Genomic DNA, 15,783 nt, shown 5'->3' with positions numbered 1-15,783 from the left:
GCCGACGTTTTTCTATTATAAGAAAACGACTTCTCGAAATCCCGCTTCGCTCTATTGGTCTAACATTATCAGTGCCTGTGATCCTATCTTTTGGAGCCTCCATTGTTGGGTTCAGCCACAGAAATGTTTGCTTGGCGATCCAAAATTACCTCATTGAAACCAATCGATTTCCATGTTAGATTGATCGTTCTCCTTCCCCAACCATAGCTTTCTTTTATTTCTTATCTATTATTATTATTGTTATTATTATTATTATTTTATACCTGGTTTTCATCTGATTATTTCCTTTTTTCTCCAAACACAAAAAGTTTACATTTAAAGTCACACGCTCAAATTGTTAACTCCCTTGTTATCATTATTATTCTTATGCACCTAATTAAACCACCCGATTCTTGGCCAATCCCCTACTGTGGGTATGTGCCATGGCCACTCAGGACAACAACAACAACAACAAGACAGACAACGTGTAGTTGGCATCCTGAAGGAGGAGTGTTGCCTCTTTGACGTCTTGAAAGCGTAAAACAACTTGTGGTTTTATCCTTGTAATTTTCACCCAGAGAGTATCACGATTGATTGACTGATTGACTGTTTGTATAACAATGGTTTAATGTGGGGAAAGGGGCTGAGGTTTTACACACTAAAGCTACACAATGGTTATGTCAGACGCCGAGTAGTGGAGAGCACAGATAAGTTTTGCATAATTGGAGTTCCTGGCAGTGTACTACGAGGTAAGGCAGGAGCGCCGACTCGGCTCATCTGGAAAGGACACATCATGGAACGCTGTTCGTTGGCTCACAGCACGTTCATCAGGTGGCACCACACAAGCGAACACCACGATCATCATGCATCACTGTCGCCGTTAGGAGCCGCAGTGAGTTATCAAGGTGTCGGGAGAGCTGTCACCGGCAGCTACCGTCGCGGCTTAGCACAGTGTCGGGTACGATAGCGCCCGTAGACACCGCAGCGTCTGACCATGGTGCCGCGAACGTTGTTGCTTGTAGACACCGATGCGTCTGAACAGTGCCACGAACGCTGTCGCACGTAGACGCCGCAGTGTCTTAGCACCGCGTCGGGAACGCTACCGCTTGTAGACACTCCAGCGCCTTAGGACAGTGCCGCGAACTCTGTCTCGAAGATGCCACAGCGTCTTAGCACGGCGCCGAGAACGCTGTCTCTTGGAGTGAGAGAAAATAAAGTTTATCCTAAAGTGAAAAGATTTATGTGGTTGGGGCCCTTAGTCCAGGGCCCCAAGGGCTGTCACTACCGCTCGTGCTCGTCGTATCAGGGCCAGCCTGACCTGAGGTTCGGAGTGATGGAGGATCGCCTACCACTGCGCATATGTTGGTTGGGGGGATTGTAGAACACGGATATCCTTTGGTAGTTTTTGGCACTCAACCGCGACCTGGAACGTCGTTGGTGGTGCACCGCAGCCTGGGCAGGTGGTAGGATATAAGGTTGGGGAGAACTTTTGAGAAGGAAGGGGTTCGGATATGAGTGGGTTTGAAGCAGTCCCAGGGATACGGCTGCATTCCGGGAGAAGGATTTGGGTGGAGAGTGATATCGCAAGCGCCCTAGTCTGTAAAAGTCTAGAGTGTCACGGTAAGTGTTGGACAAGTTCTGGGAGGCTTGATATGAATTGCACGCCTCAGTGCCACTGCCCGGCAGGTTAGCTCTTGGGCAGCCGCATGAGCGCAGTCATTGCCCGACAGTGAGGCGTGAGCAGGTGTCTAAATCAGCCTGATGCGTGGTATTGAGGGATCTGGAATGGCGGGGAGCTTACGTGTGCTGGTGAGAGCGCGATTGGCTTCCTGAGGTATATGACCCCTGAGGTAAGCTCAACATGCGTTTTGGGTGTCTGTAATGATGATGTGATCCTGTTTCGCTGATCTCTTCATGCGACCGACAATGTGGTTGATGGCGAGTGTTATGACCAATGTCTCCCCTGTGAGCGTAGCCTCGGTTCGGACGCTACACGAAGTGACGATGTTACCCTGATCATCCGCCCCCACCGACACTTGTCTTTCTTTGTTTTTGATCGCAAGAGCATAGCGGGCACCGTCCATATATAGACGGTGCCCTCCGGCTGGGCGTTGTGGAGTTTCCGGAGGTATCTAACACATGCATCCCGGCGACCATTATGATGCTCTGGATGCATATTGCGTGGTATGGGTGAGTAAGGTTCCGATGTTTGAGGGGACTGGGACAAGCTCTCGCGTAGAGGGTGAATGCTGTGGGTAGCCCAGCCGTGAGAGCAAATGCTTGCCTATGGCGGTCAGTCTCAGTCACTCGAGTTGCGCCATTCTGTGTGCTTCGATGTTTTCGTAGATGGTATTGTGTATCCTGTTGCGACGCCGGTTGCTTAAACCTCGACCGGCATTACTACGGGGAAGCATTGCATTGTCTGCAGACTGCAGGCGTCCAGTAGACCATGGTGACCAGGCAGGGGCGCGATGATTTCTAGTGTAAAACTTGCACTGTTTATTCCATGGTTGATGAAGGATATAAAGGAAGAGAATTATTGAATAAAAAATACATTGCGGGGCCTGTTAAATAGCCCGCCAAAGTCGTAGGTGGGATTTTGTTCACGTCAACGTCACGTGACATGTACTGAGTCCCGTCTGTGCTTGGCGGCTGTTCCTTCTCTCCTAGGCGATGTTGCACGTGCTTGCCTCCTCTGGCGGCAACCCGTCGGTCCTGTCTGGTTCGCGGAAAGGGACTTCCCTTGAGTCGCACAGTGTGCGGAAAGGGTTCACCCCTAGAGTCGCACACACACAAAGGGGCCCGAAATCACTGCGGGGCGCCCGCCAGATCGGAAACCTTTCGAGACAACCATAGCAACTTGGGGATCCATCCTCCGTTTTGATTAGACATGGTCCTTCGATCATTCTTTTTGCACGGGGTGTTAGGCGCCAATCGTAACAGCATCTCCGGCGGCGGAGGAAGATCCCGACGCGTAGGGGCCAGCAGCCACTGGGCGACGGATCGGGGTTTCTGCAGCGGAATTTCTCTCCGGGGTGAGTAACCCTAGGTACGTCGCTTGTAGATTCCTTGGAGTCGTTTATCAGTCCTCGTGGCGCTCTTGTACGCCTTTTCTCTCCGGTCCGGTACGGTGAAACTGGACTTGCAAACCGGTCTCGCAAGTTTTCGTCTCCTGTTTTGGCAAGCAATCGCACCAGAATAGTGCCGGCCCCACAACCACAAAGCAAGCGCGCACAAGGCCACCCTCCCCCAAGACACACCAGGCTTTAAAACAAAGAAAACCCTCTACTGCTTTGCCATCCCTTTCACGCGTTCTCTCCCCCTAAACACTAAAAACAGCCATTTCTGGAAAGCGTTAAGACGTGGTTACTAAAATCAGCTAACAATCAACTACAAATTCGCGAAAATAAAAAAAACCTATGAAAAGATACCAACGTAAAAATGACACGGAAACCAGAGTGAGCATGAGGCTTTCGCTACTCAAGGGGCAACGACTCAGACCGTCGGCATTGCCGCCAAATTTACCCTTTTTATAGCGAATATCGAAGGTGCACTGTTGAAGAGCCAAGCTCCAGCGCAAAAGACGGCCGTTTTTTGTAGACATTGACTGGAGCCATGTGAGGGGACAGTGGTCACTCTCTATGGTGAACCTTGAACCAGCATATGGCAAACTAGCTTCTGGACTGCACATACCACGCAGGCGCATTCCTTTTCTGATGCACTGTATGCTTTCTCTCGAACTGAAAGCTTTCTACTGGCGTACAGTACGAGGTGTTCATTTTCGTCATCTCTCTCTTGACAAAGCACCACCCCCATACCCCGGTCGCTGGCATCACACTGAAGAATGGATGGCTTAGAATAGTCGGGCGTGTTCAACACTGGCTGACTCGTTAGTGCTTTCTTCAGCATACTAAAAGCTTTTTCTTTTGCGTCATCCCACTTTACCGTTCGCGGTTCTGTTTTTCTGAGAGCATCTGTTAAAGAACTTGCAGTCTTGGAATAACGCGGGATGTAACTTTGTTAATAACCTGCCAAACCAAGGAATGACCGGATGTTCCACTTGGTGCGTGGTTGCGGAAAGTTGTCTATTGCGGCCAGTTCAACCTCTGAAGGCCGACGATGGCCGTGCCCTATTACATGATCTAGATAAGCTACCTCCGCGCGCACCAATTGGCATGGCTTGCATACAGTCCGCCCATTATGAAGAAAAAATTGCTATGTCATCGAGATACCGAAGCGCAAGGTCCTCCATTCCCCGTAGCACCTGGTCCATAAGACTAGAGAAACAATAGGCAGCATTCTTCAATCCAAAGCTCAGTACTATAGGCCGAAAGGATTCCATCGGGGAAATAAATAAAAAAATTAAATTAAGGGGGTTTACATGCCAAAACTGCTTTTTCATTATGAGGCACGCCGTAGTGAAGTACGCCGGAAATTTTGACCACCTTGGGATTCTTAAACGTGCACCTAAATCTAAGCACACTGGTGTTTTCTCCCCCATCGAAATGCGGCCGCCGTGGCCGGGATTCAATCCCGCGACCTCGTGCTCAGCAGCCCAACACCATGAGCAACACCATAGCCCAACACCATGAGAACACCATAGCCATGAGCAACCACGGCGGGTGGGAAATAAATGCCACAAGCCTGCTAGCCCTCTCGGTCAATGGAACCTGCCAGTACCCTATGACTAAATCGAGCGTAGAAATGAAATTAGCACTGCTCACTCTCTGAAGCCTTTCCTCGATATGCGGTATTGTGTAGGTCTGGTCCTTCATGATTAAGTTGAGCCTGCGGTGGTCGATACACGGTGACGGCTCCTTTCCTGGAACCTCAACCAAGATAAGAGCCGAGGTATAATCACTCTCTCCTGCATCGATTACACCTAGCTCTGTCTTGTTTATTTCAGAGGCCATGACTTGACGTTGACGAGGTGAAGCGGGATAAGCTTTCCAATGAACTGGGTCCGATGAGGTTAATTCATTATCGTGAACGATCGCAGTGGTCCTGCCTGGTGCGTCCGAAAATATGTCTTTAAATTCAAACACGATTTCCATCAGTTTGCCCTTTTGATTGGGATTCAACTCCGCTTGCTCTACTAGCTTGTCAATGGCCTCGTGAATGTCTTTTGTTCCCGTTATTGATGTTAACTCCGGAAAGTCGACAGGCATCTCCTCAGGTTGGTTAGGCGACATGTTCACAATGCCCTCGCTCTGCCGGTAGGGTTTAAGTAGATTGCTGTGGTACACTTGCGGAGTCCTTTATTTTCCTGGTGCCGGGAAAACGTAGTTTTTATCAGATAATTTCTGAATTATGTCAACCGGTCCTTCCCATTGAACCTGTAGTTTGTTTTTTAAATGAGGGTTTCAGAGTCATTATCTTTTCCCCAACTTCAAAGCCTCGAGTTCGACCCGTCCTGTCATAGTAATGCTTAGCATTGCTTTGGGACTTGCGCATTTCCTGCTCAGCAATCAATGTGACAGCGCTTACATTCAATAACTTTCTTCTGCAGTCTGCCTCTCGAGACATTTTAGTATCCGGTGCTTTCCTGAACTCTTCAATAGGTAGTGTACTTTCCGCAATATCTCCTATAGGGCTGTCCTGTTTGGAGATGGTTGACGAATCCTCCGTCAAACATGTTTCCTCCACCACTGGACATTCGTACACTGCTTTGGCCGCGTGCTCCCTTGCCTTGGGAAGACTTTGGGCTTGTACTATGCTGTCACTAAACCCGATTCCCCTGCGTAGCAGCAAATCCTCGGATATGTTAGAAAACAAACATCGATACTGCGGCGGCAGATGCGCTGAGACAGCGGCTTTAGTGTCCGGTACTCCAAAAGGGCCTTCGATGCGAATCTTTGGCACAGAGAGACAAACACTGGTGGCCACCATGGTTTGCCTTATGCAAGCACATTCTCCCGTGAACTGGCCTTCCTCCACGTACGACGGGTGCACCATATCCATTGTGGCTGCCAAGTCGCGAAGCCCCTGACATGGTTTGCCGTTTACTATGAGGTCTCGATTATGGGGTTCTAGCAATTTCAGATTTTCCTCGTTATTACTTAGTGACGTCAACACTAGTTTGAGATTTTTGCAGCCCACAGAAATGCGCCCCGTTTACTGGTAGTTGTAAAAACTACTGGTTTCTTTACCTCGAAAGCTTTTTCTTTTGCCTTTCTGCCCTCTGTTCGGGTGACTCCTCCTTTGTCTTGCTGTTATTGTCCCTATTTTTCACCGAATCTGACCTTTCCTTTGATTTATACTGACTCGGCTTTGACCATCGCTGTGGCTTGTCGGGTCTGTATTTATTCATCTCCTTTTTAGGAGCTTCGTTGCCTTCGAACGCACGGCGATTTACGTACTCCTCAGCGAGATCGGCCGCTCTCGTGACAGTCTCCACGCCTGGCCTATATTGAACCCAATACTTGATGTTTTCTGGGAGCCGGCGCAAGAACTGTTCTAATGCAACGTACTGTAGTGTCTTTTCGGCATCGCCGAGTGCACTCTCTTCTCGGAGCTATTCTTTCAGGTTTACCTCCAAGGTGTATGCGAAGCCTGAGTATGACTCTCTTTTGGTCTTCTCGACCTCCCTGAATTTTCGCCTGAATGCTTTTGCTGATAATGTATACTTTTTAAGCAGATTGCTTTGACTTTATCGAAGTCCTCTGCTTCTTCTTTCCTCAGGCGGGCAATGACATCACCTACCTCACGTAGCTGCAACGTAAGCAAGCGTTGCGGCCACGTTTTTCTCGCGAATTTTGATGCACTCAAACTGCACCAGAAAAAGACTTATGACCCCTCCTACTGCGTAGGATGCCATCAAATCTGTCATTCTACGCTCGCTTTCTCGTGCCTCTGTGCTAGGTCTTTTAGTATTTTTACCCTTTAGAAACTCAATATGTAGGCGCCTCATTTCGGTGTAAGTGTAAGTGTAATCGCGTCATCTAGTCGCTTACACTCTTGTTTTTCTTCTAAGCGCTTACGCTGTTCTTTTTTTTCTAGGCGCTTACGCTCTTTCTCCTTATGCGCAATACTGTCTAGGCATTCCTTTAGTTCATGGTCGTCTACCCGATCGCTTCGATCGCCTCAATGATCTCCGGCTTTCTCTTTGATTCGGTAATTTGGAGGCCCAACTCTCTGGCCAACTGCGGCTTCTTTACCGCCTTCAAGTTCATGACTGCCCTTAGTGTTGCTAACTCTTCACTCTATAACAACCTCGACATACTCAAAACTTCCGTCAACGGTTAAAGCAAAATCACTGCATTTTACTTCCCCCAGAAATGCGTAAAACCAAATGATATCTAAGTGAAGAAAAGCCATGCACTCACCATGTTCACTCGTGAATCCTGACACCTTCCTTCTGCAGTTGTCCCCAGGACAAAGAGGAGACGATCTCTTAGATGTCATCCAAAGTTGGGGCCTCCATGGTAGCGTATCCCATCGCTGCCAACCAGTTGTTGCGACGCCGGTTGCTCGAACCTGGACCGGTGTTACTACGGGGTAGCGTGGCGTTGTGGGCAGGCTGCAGGCGTCCGGTAGACCATGACGACGAGGCAGGGGCGAGACGATTTCTAGTGCGAAACTTGCACTGTTTGTTCCATGGTTGGTGAAGGATATAAAAGAAGAGAATGAATGAATATAATACATTGTGGGGCCGCCTAAAGAGGCCTGCTAAAATCGCAGGCGGCATTTTGCTCACGTCAACGCACGTGACACGTACTGAGTTCCGTTGGTGCTTGGCGGCTGTCCCCTCTCTCCTAGGTGACGTTGCACGTGCTTGCCTCCACTGGCGGCAACCCGTCGGTCCTGTTTGGTTCGCAGAAAGGGACTCCCCTTCAGTCGCATAGTTTGCGGAAAAGGTCTCCCTTTGAGTCGCACAGTTTTTGGAAAGGGTTGTGCCCTTGAGTGGCACATTTCGCGGAAAGGGTTCCCCCCTAGAGTCGCACACACACAAAGGGGCCCGAAATCACTGCGCGGCGCCCGCGAGACCGGCAACCTTTCGAGACAACCATAGCGAGTTGGAGACCATCCTTCGTTTCGATTAGGCATGGTCTTTCGATGATCCTTTCCGCACGGGGCGTTACACGCCAATCGTAACAACCCCGAGAGCAAGTAGTCGTTCCGTGGAAGCATATACAGGAATTCCGAGTGCTTGTTTAACGGCTTTTCTAATAATTGTATTCAAACGGTTGGTGTGGGAGAGCGTGAGGTTGTGGTGTGGGAGGTGATAGGTTAGCCGGCTGATGATGCATGCCTTTACCAACCGCAGCATATCGGCTTCCTTGAGTCCTGAGCGGCAGTTACTGACACGCTTCATCACTCCTATGATTTGCTCGCGCTGTCATCCAAAGAGATCTACCGTGAAGTGAGCTTTGGCATTGGATTGGAGGTGATAACCAAGGAATCGGACCCTCTGTGCAGTGGGAATTGGTATGCTTCTTATTTTCACTTCAATCACTGGAATTGGCCTTTCAGAGCTGCTTCGGGATGGGATTAAAAATAGTTCTTATTTATGTGGTAGACATTCGAGGTATGCAGTCGCGAGGTACGCCTGCACTATATCCACCGCCGCCTGCAGACGGTCCTGAATATCTCCGTCCGAGCCGGCGATCGTCCAGACAGTCAAATCTTCAGCATATATTGCGTGGTATAGCCTCTCAATCTTCGCCAGGAACTGAGGTAGTCTCGCCATAGCTGTGTTGAATAGCGTCGGAGAGAGCACCGACCCGTGAGATGCCTCGCTCAGGTAACTTTAATGTTTGATTACCGATGTGGGCCCATTCCCACTGTGGCTACATGGTCCTTGAGGAAGGCTCGCACGTAATTGTACATACGGGAGCCACACTCGGAGCGGGCCAGGTTCTCAAGGATGAGACCATGGGAAACGTTATCGAAAGCGCCCTTGACATCAAGTGCCAAAAGAGCTCCCGTCTGCGCCCTGATGGGGGGGGGGGGGCAACAAGATGCTCTTTTATCTGAAGAAGCACATCGTGAGGGGACAAATGGGGCGAAATCCAAACTTTTTGCGGGAGAAGAAATTTTTCATCTCCAAGAAAGGTTGAAGCCGTTCTAGGATTACACACTCAAGCAGCTTTTCAATGCACGATGTGAGGGAAATTGGCCATACATTTTTGATCGACAGGGGTTTTCCGGGCTTGAGCAAGAAAGTGATCTCGGCGTGTCGCCATTGCAGTGGGAAAGTGCCGGCGTGCTAGTGCTGATTGTACATAGCACAGAGCCTTTCCAGGTCATCATGCGGGAGTCTTCGCAGTAGATTATACTGCATCCCGTCCTCACCGGGTGCCATGCTCCTATGAATGTCTGCGAGTGCGGCTGTGTCACTTTCTTCTCTATACGGATAGCCCGGATAGCTTGGCTTAGAGCCACGGGAGAGATATTTTTGTCCAATGTCTGTCAGGAGCTGGCCTCGGTCTCCATCGCACTGGTGGAGGAATATTTGAAGCTGCCGATATTTATGGGATTTCGTGTTTCTCGGATCTACTAGTGACCGAAGGATGGCCCAGGTTCTGGCGGTGCCCAGCGTACTACTTAGCTTACCACAAAACGTTTGCCAGTTAGCACTGGTTAGCTGCTCCGAGTATTCCTGGGCTGCTCTCTTGATTTGGGATATTCTAATGCACAATTTCCGATTGAACTTTGCCGCTTCCATCGCTTCGTGAGACCTCGGCGCGCGTCCCACAGATGTAGGAGATGCGGGTCAACCTCTGGGGTTTCTGCCGTCGTAAGTATGCGGCTAGTCGTGTTGTTTAGATCGCTGCGTAAATCACTGAGCCAACTGGCATAATTTTTGGGGCTTTCATATCCTGTGGCTCGATCTCTGTGGATTTTGCGGAGTTTGGTCCAACTTGTAATGCAAGTTTTCTTTTCCGGGCGTTTTTAACTTGTGCGATTGATGCGGATGATGAGGATGTGGTGATCGCTACCCAGCGTCTCACCAGTGTTCAGCCACTTACCCTGGACCCCCTCGTGAAAGTGATATTCGGACAAGTGTTTCTTTCGACACTAGTTTCCTGGCGATTAGGCTGGGTTTGATCTGTTATGAGGGTGAATCGGTGATTATGTGTGAGGTCCTAAAGTCGGGTGCCCTTTCGTGCTTTACTACGAAAGCCCCAGGCCACGTGTGCGGCAGTGAAGTCACTGCACTTTATGGACTCTGGGCCCATCTTGATGAGTTCTAAGAGTTGGTACTGAAAATTGTCCCACCGAGCACGAGGTGCACCGTATACACTTAAGATGTACAGGATATTTTGTCGCTTGTCCGCGAGGGCAATCTCAATGATTTGATGAGGGATGTCTAACGTGAGAGTAATGTGGGTATACATAAGTTTCCTGGACACAAGCGCGCACACTTTCGTCTCGTCCGAGCCCCTATGGTCTCGTAGCCACTGATAGGAGCAATTGCGGCGCTCTGCTCTTGGAGAAGTATGATGTCTGGTGGTTCTGACGCTGCGGCAATGTACTGCTGCAGCGAGCCCCATTTAGATCGGTTCTTCCTGCAAGTCCATTGCCACAGCGTCAGTCCCACCGCTCTAGTTCGCATTTGCATTGCAGGAGCCATCATTCTGTAGCTGGGCTGGGTGAACGTACGGTTGAGCGCGCTCGCTTGTCGCTAGTGAAGGCACTGAGGTTGGTGTAGCGCGTGCGACTAGTGAGGATGAGAAGGATGATGATTTAGCTCTCTTACACTCTGCTTGAGTTCGTTTGTAATTTCATGTAGCGTTGGTTTCAGCACGGTGGTTTGGAAGTCTACGAAGGCGGCTCGGATCATTTCCTTGACCTCCGTGAGAATGCTTTCTCGCATATCTTGTATAGCTCGATGCAATTCACGTCGAAGCTCATGCTTGAGGTAGCGGCACAATGCAGTTGTGGACTGGGGAGGGATCTTGGCCAGAGGCGCCTGTGATTGGGATACGGTTTGTGGCAGGGACACAGGTTTTGATGAGTGTGAGGGAGATTTCCGCAGTGAATGTGGCAGGCTCTCCGCCCAACTTACCCCTTTAGGTCCGGCTGGCGTTTCGGGCGCTGCTAATGGTAGCTGTTGCAGTAGTGGTGGCGGCTTATTCTTGGCCGGTGGTGGTGCCACTGGTGGTGGTGATGACGGTGGTGGTGAGGATGAGGATGATGATGAAGATGATGGTGGTGACCTCTCGCGGTTCTTACAACAGTCGTCAGGGCCTCGGCTCCGAGATCGTGACCGGGATTGGGACCGGGTTCTGGACCACAATCGGCTTCGTCGCTCTCTAGATTGGGCCAGTGCATGATGCTGTTGCCGTTTTTGTTTCTCGAGTTCCTGACGCACTCGTTTCTTGTTGAGTGGCGTTCGTGCCCGGCCCTGAGAGCTGGGATCGGTTGTCGGGTGATCCCCTTTGCACGTCAGGCACCGGGGCTGGCGCTCGTGAGGTTCGGTGTTGGGTGGGTTTTCAGTCCCACATGTGGTGCAGCGCTTGATGCTTTACGTGGGGCAGACGTCCACACGGTGGCCCACTTTAAGCATATGCTCCACACCTGGGCCCTCTGGGTGTGTATGTAGCATCGGTACTAGGCCCCATTACACGTCACGTAGCGCGGTACCTTGAGGACAGCAAATGTAATGATGGCCGTGGTTGTTCGCCCCATTATGCGAACATGGAGAATTTCCACCCCAGATGCCAACAGGTGGTCTTAAAGTTCGGTCGATGTAGTCCCTGTGTCGGGACCCGTGATGATGCCTTTGCAGGAATTATCGGGGGAGGCGATGAATGTGGAGATAGGGTAGCGATGCGGGCAAGGGCACGCGATGTCATCTTGTTAAGGCTGGTCGCGATTCTTTCGCTTGGCGTGTTGATGAGGGCGCTGTTTTGAGCGCGTTGAACACGTAGGTGAATTTCGTCGACCTCTTGTTCCTTGGGGCTCGCCTCGATGCCGACGGTGCGAGTCAGAGAGTGTCGAGACCGCTCATCGAACGTGAGACCGTTTCTCGGGCGCAGGGTGAATTTAAAATCATCAATGGGCGGAGGTGGGGGCCTCTGGGGTCGTCGTGGTACAGTTTGGTTCAGATGCTGCGTCTCTTGGCGGCGGGCTGCTTAGTCAGACAGCGTCGGCGCAGCGTCCCCGTCGGCCGCGAGCGGTGAGCCATGATCCATCCTCCGGGTCTTCTGGATACCCTTCTGTTGTTGGATCGCCGCCATTGGTACCTTCCACCTCCATGATCGTGGTCAATGGGTGTTCGCGGTGTTGGACAGGCTCGGCAGTCTCTGGCAACCGATCCTGACCACGCTGAGACTTAGCTCGAGCACGGCCTGCATGGTGGCTTAGAGACGCCGCGAGCGTCCCTGCTGCATCGGTGGTGATCTTAACGTCACCGTGAAAGGTCGCAGGAAGCGTCCGTTGTCGTGGTCGGAATAGGGCGAGGAAGAGCGCGTGAGACGCTGTAGCGTCTGCTGCTGACGCAAGAGCTACAAACCTCACGTCCGCACATGGTGGTAGCTTCGAATGAACTCTCTGTCTCTTGGAGATGCCGCAGTGTCTTAGCCTTGTCACGAGCCTGTCGACTGTAGACACCACTGCGTCTTAGCACGGTGTCAGGAAAGCTGTCACCCGTTGTTGCCGCGGCATCTAAGCAGTATCAGGAACACTGTTCGCTTTGGTCGCCACGGCATTTTACCAGGAACGCTGTAACTTGTAGATGCCGAAGCATCTTAGCACGGTGTCAACAAGCCTGCGCATTGTAGACGCCGCAGCACCTTAGCAGAGTCCCACGAACACTGTCTTTTGCTCACGCTGCAGCGTCTTAGCACAATGTCATGAACGCTGTCGCTGGCAGACGCTGCAGCGTTTTAGCGCAGTATCGGGAACGATGTCAACCGTAAACACCGCAGCAGGGTGATTCTACGTCAGATCAACACAGGTCAAAAATTTCATATTTTAGATTTCATTGAATATTTTATATTTTATTCGCATATCACTAGGTAGCACTGAAGTGATCGTGGCTTCTTTGCCAAATGAATATTTTAGGAGGAAAAAAATAACGAGATTTTTCAGTGTGGAGGTGCGCATTTAATGCACAAGGCATTTACACAAATTCACAACGATATCAAATACAACATGTTACAGCTACAAGGTACATTCTTGTGTGTAAAACCTAGACGTAAAAAAGGGTCAGCTAGCACGGTTTGAGGCTTCCGTGCAAAACGGAAGTGTTTTAGAAAAATTCCTTAATTTGCTACAATCTTCAAAAGTTGCTATATTTACGATTTTTATCAACTAAGCCAATGCATGTAGCCTTTTGAAATTTGCTGGACTGCGAAAGCTTAACCTATTCAACAATTGTGCATAATATTCTTGCTGCATCACAAATTATCATTTCTACAATTCGCCTCAAATTTGAAGTTTTTACAAAAATTAATGCTATTAAAAAATCAAAAATAAAGGAAACTCCCATCGTAATTTTGTCTCAAAATCTCGTAAACAGCTGTTCACAGGCACGTAAAAAAGAATAATAAAGAACGTGTTGCATTATTTTGTTTGTAATAACAATACAGGTGGTAGAAATGAGAGCTTTGCCAGAATGCGGCAAGGTGCTAAGAAAAAGAACATCGGGATAAAAAGAGCGTGCATAAGGCTCTGACGTGCCTAAACTTGACCGTAATTGCGAAGTAAAGGCAGTTTTGGTAAACTAGAAATATTATTTCAACGACGCCCTTCTAAAATGTCTCAATTTCCGATATAAATTCATGGAGTCATGCCTCTCCTCGGCCATCATTGGCGCCCATATTTATTTCATGCTTTCAGATGCGACTGCTGTAAAAATCGTCTCTTTTGTTCGAGTTGGTAGAGTGTAGAAGAATGGGAAGTGAACGCACGGGAGGCGATGAATTCTTACCAGAAGACGAACTGGGAGGTAGAAAGAAGTGCCTACATCCACTTGAAACCTTGCCTCACGTTCATTAGCAGAAGTCGGATTCGCGACTAAAGAACTCTCGCCTGGTGCTAAAGCAAATTCAACTCGGTGGCACTGCTAGGTCAAAATCTCAATTCGTAGAGTAAGCGCCATTCGGACCCCTCAGGTACCAAATGCGGCAAGTGCACCGAACGGTTTACCAACTTTACAGAAGCCTATGACATATGGTCTTCGTACCAAGAGCGGTTGCGCTTGTTGTTTCTGCTGCCAAGCCAACTGGAGTGCCGGAAAGTTGAAGCTCTCATTCCAAATTTGTCAGCCTACATGATATACAAATCCCAACGTCGCGCGAGAAACGTGGAATATGGTCAGAACCAGACGCGCCTGAGAGAACACGGTTGAACCCAACAGACGTCCAGACCACTGTGGAATATTATACCAAAGACAAGCATGGATGTTCTTGCAGAGTCCCAACAGAAAGGTTGTATCTGTTTCGATTGATGGAAACAAACAGTATGCTGCCAAGAGGTTCATGACCCGCTAGGTATGGGAGACATATCGTCTCTTTAAGGCAGCCAATCCGGATACATCTATTGGGCTCTCAAAGTTTTATTCTCTCCGGCCGAAATGGGTTCGTCTTGCTCCACAACAAGAAGTGTACCTTTGCATGTATTGCGCCAACGCCACACAGTGTGTTCCCGCGCTAGAAGAGCTCACTGAAGGTGCCTACACAATTACTCACCTCAAAGAACTATGTCTCTGCACCTCGCCTACGACCGATTGTTTCCTGGGCGATTGTAATTATTGTGCAAATCAGGATGCTTCAACTACTACAACTTTGGGAATCCCTGAAGAGACAGAGGTAAACAATGTGGTGTGGGAAAATGGCGACCTCGTCAAAAAGACAACACACGCTACTACCTTTCTCCAGGAGCTTGGTGTATGACTAGCCAAGTGGATCACCCATGATTATATAAGGGACATTCAAGCATCAGCAATACACGACGCCAAACGGAATCGACAGCGTAGATGCCGTGTCTTTGACCTTGCAGAGAATTGGACAGCTGTTGTACCAAACGACGCACAACCATACCATTGGCACAAAAAAAGCACGTCTCTCTATTTACGTGTGTCGTCACGAGTAGAGGATCCACTCAAAGTTTTGCTCTCAATAGTGATGACGTATGTCATGACGCTGCACGCGCTTGCTTTGCACTGGAAAAAATCTATGAGTTCATGAAGGAAGAACTTCAGCTTGGCAAACATGTTACATACGTGTCTGACGGTGCCAGTAGCCATTTCAATATCGAGTATCAGTTTTACCAGCTGTCACAAAAGGAGCACGCGTTATTGTGATTGGAGCGGTCGTAGTTGTAGGGAGGACCTTGGGGCGGCAGGACTAGGCGAGCAGGATTTATTTACATTATTTACATCTTAGAGAAGACATACATCGACAGTCTAGCGTGACTCCCATATGGAGCCCGCAAGACTAACATACAGCAAACAGCTTACGAGCACACAGCTCACGAGTACATTTCGAGCATTACAACGAGCACACTGTTCACTAGTACATTTTTAGCACGGCAACGAGCACGTAGCTCGCTAGTACATCTCGAGCATGACAACGAGCGCTCACTAACAGCCGACAATCGCTGCTTATATCCTCTCCGCTCGACGTCATAATTCGACGTCATTGAAGATGACCCGCTCTTTTGGAGGAGGCGAGCTCACATACACATGTTGCACAGGTTTCAGTGCCACACAGGTTTCAGTGCCGCACACACACACAGGTGTAAAGGTCCGGAGCCGACGTCAGAGGGGCTTCGTAGAACTCTGCTCCATCCCGGGTGGCACGCCGGGTAGCACATTCCTGAGCTGACCCCGCGCTACGTGGCTGCCAGTTATTA

The 15,783-nt window shown here is 49.6% G+C and overlaps 1 protein-coding gene across 1 annotated transcript in view; it reads left to right on the top strand.

Moving 5' to 3' along the window:
- Positions 1 to 756: 756 nt before the first annotated feature.
- LOC135917794 (endothelin-converting enzyme 1-like) overlaps positions 757 to 15,783 on the top strand; it is a 79,027-nt gene continuing 64,000 nt past the window's right edge. The window contains exon 1 of the mRNA XM_065451398.1: positions 757 to 871. The gene's annotated coding sequence lies outside the window, so the exon portion shown is untranslated. The remainder of the gene's footprint in view (positions 872 to 15,783) is intronic.

The sequence above is a fragment of the Dermacentor albipictus genome, unplaced genomic scaffold, assembly GCF_038994185.2.
Source record: "Dermacentor albipictus isolate Rhodes 1998 colony unplaced genomic scaffold, USDA_Dalb.pri_finalv2 scaffold_13, whole genome shotgun sequence".
NCBI classification, from domain to species: Eukaryota; Metazoa; Arthropoda; class Arachnida; order Ixodida; family Ixodidae; genus Dermacentor; species Dermacentor albipictus.
The sequence above is the reverse complement of the archived record's forward strand: the minus strand, read 5'-3'. Positions and strand labels throughout refer to the sequence as shown.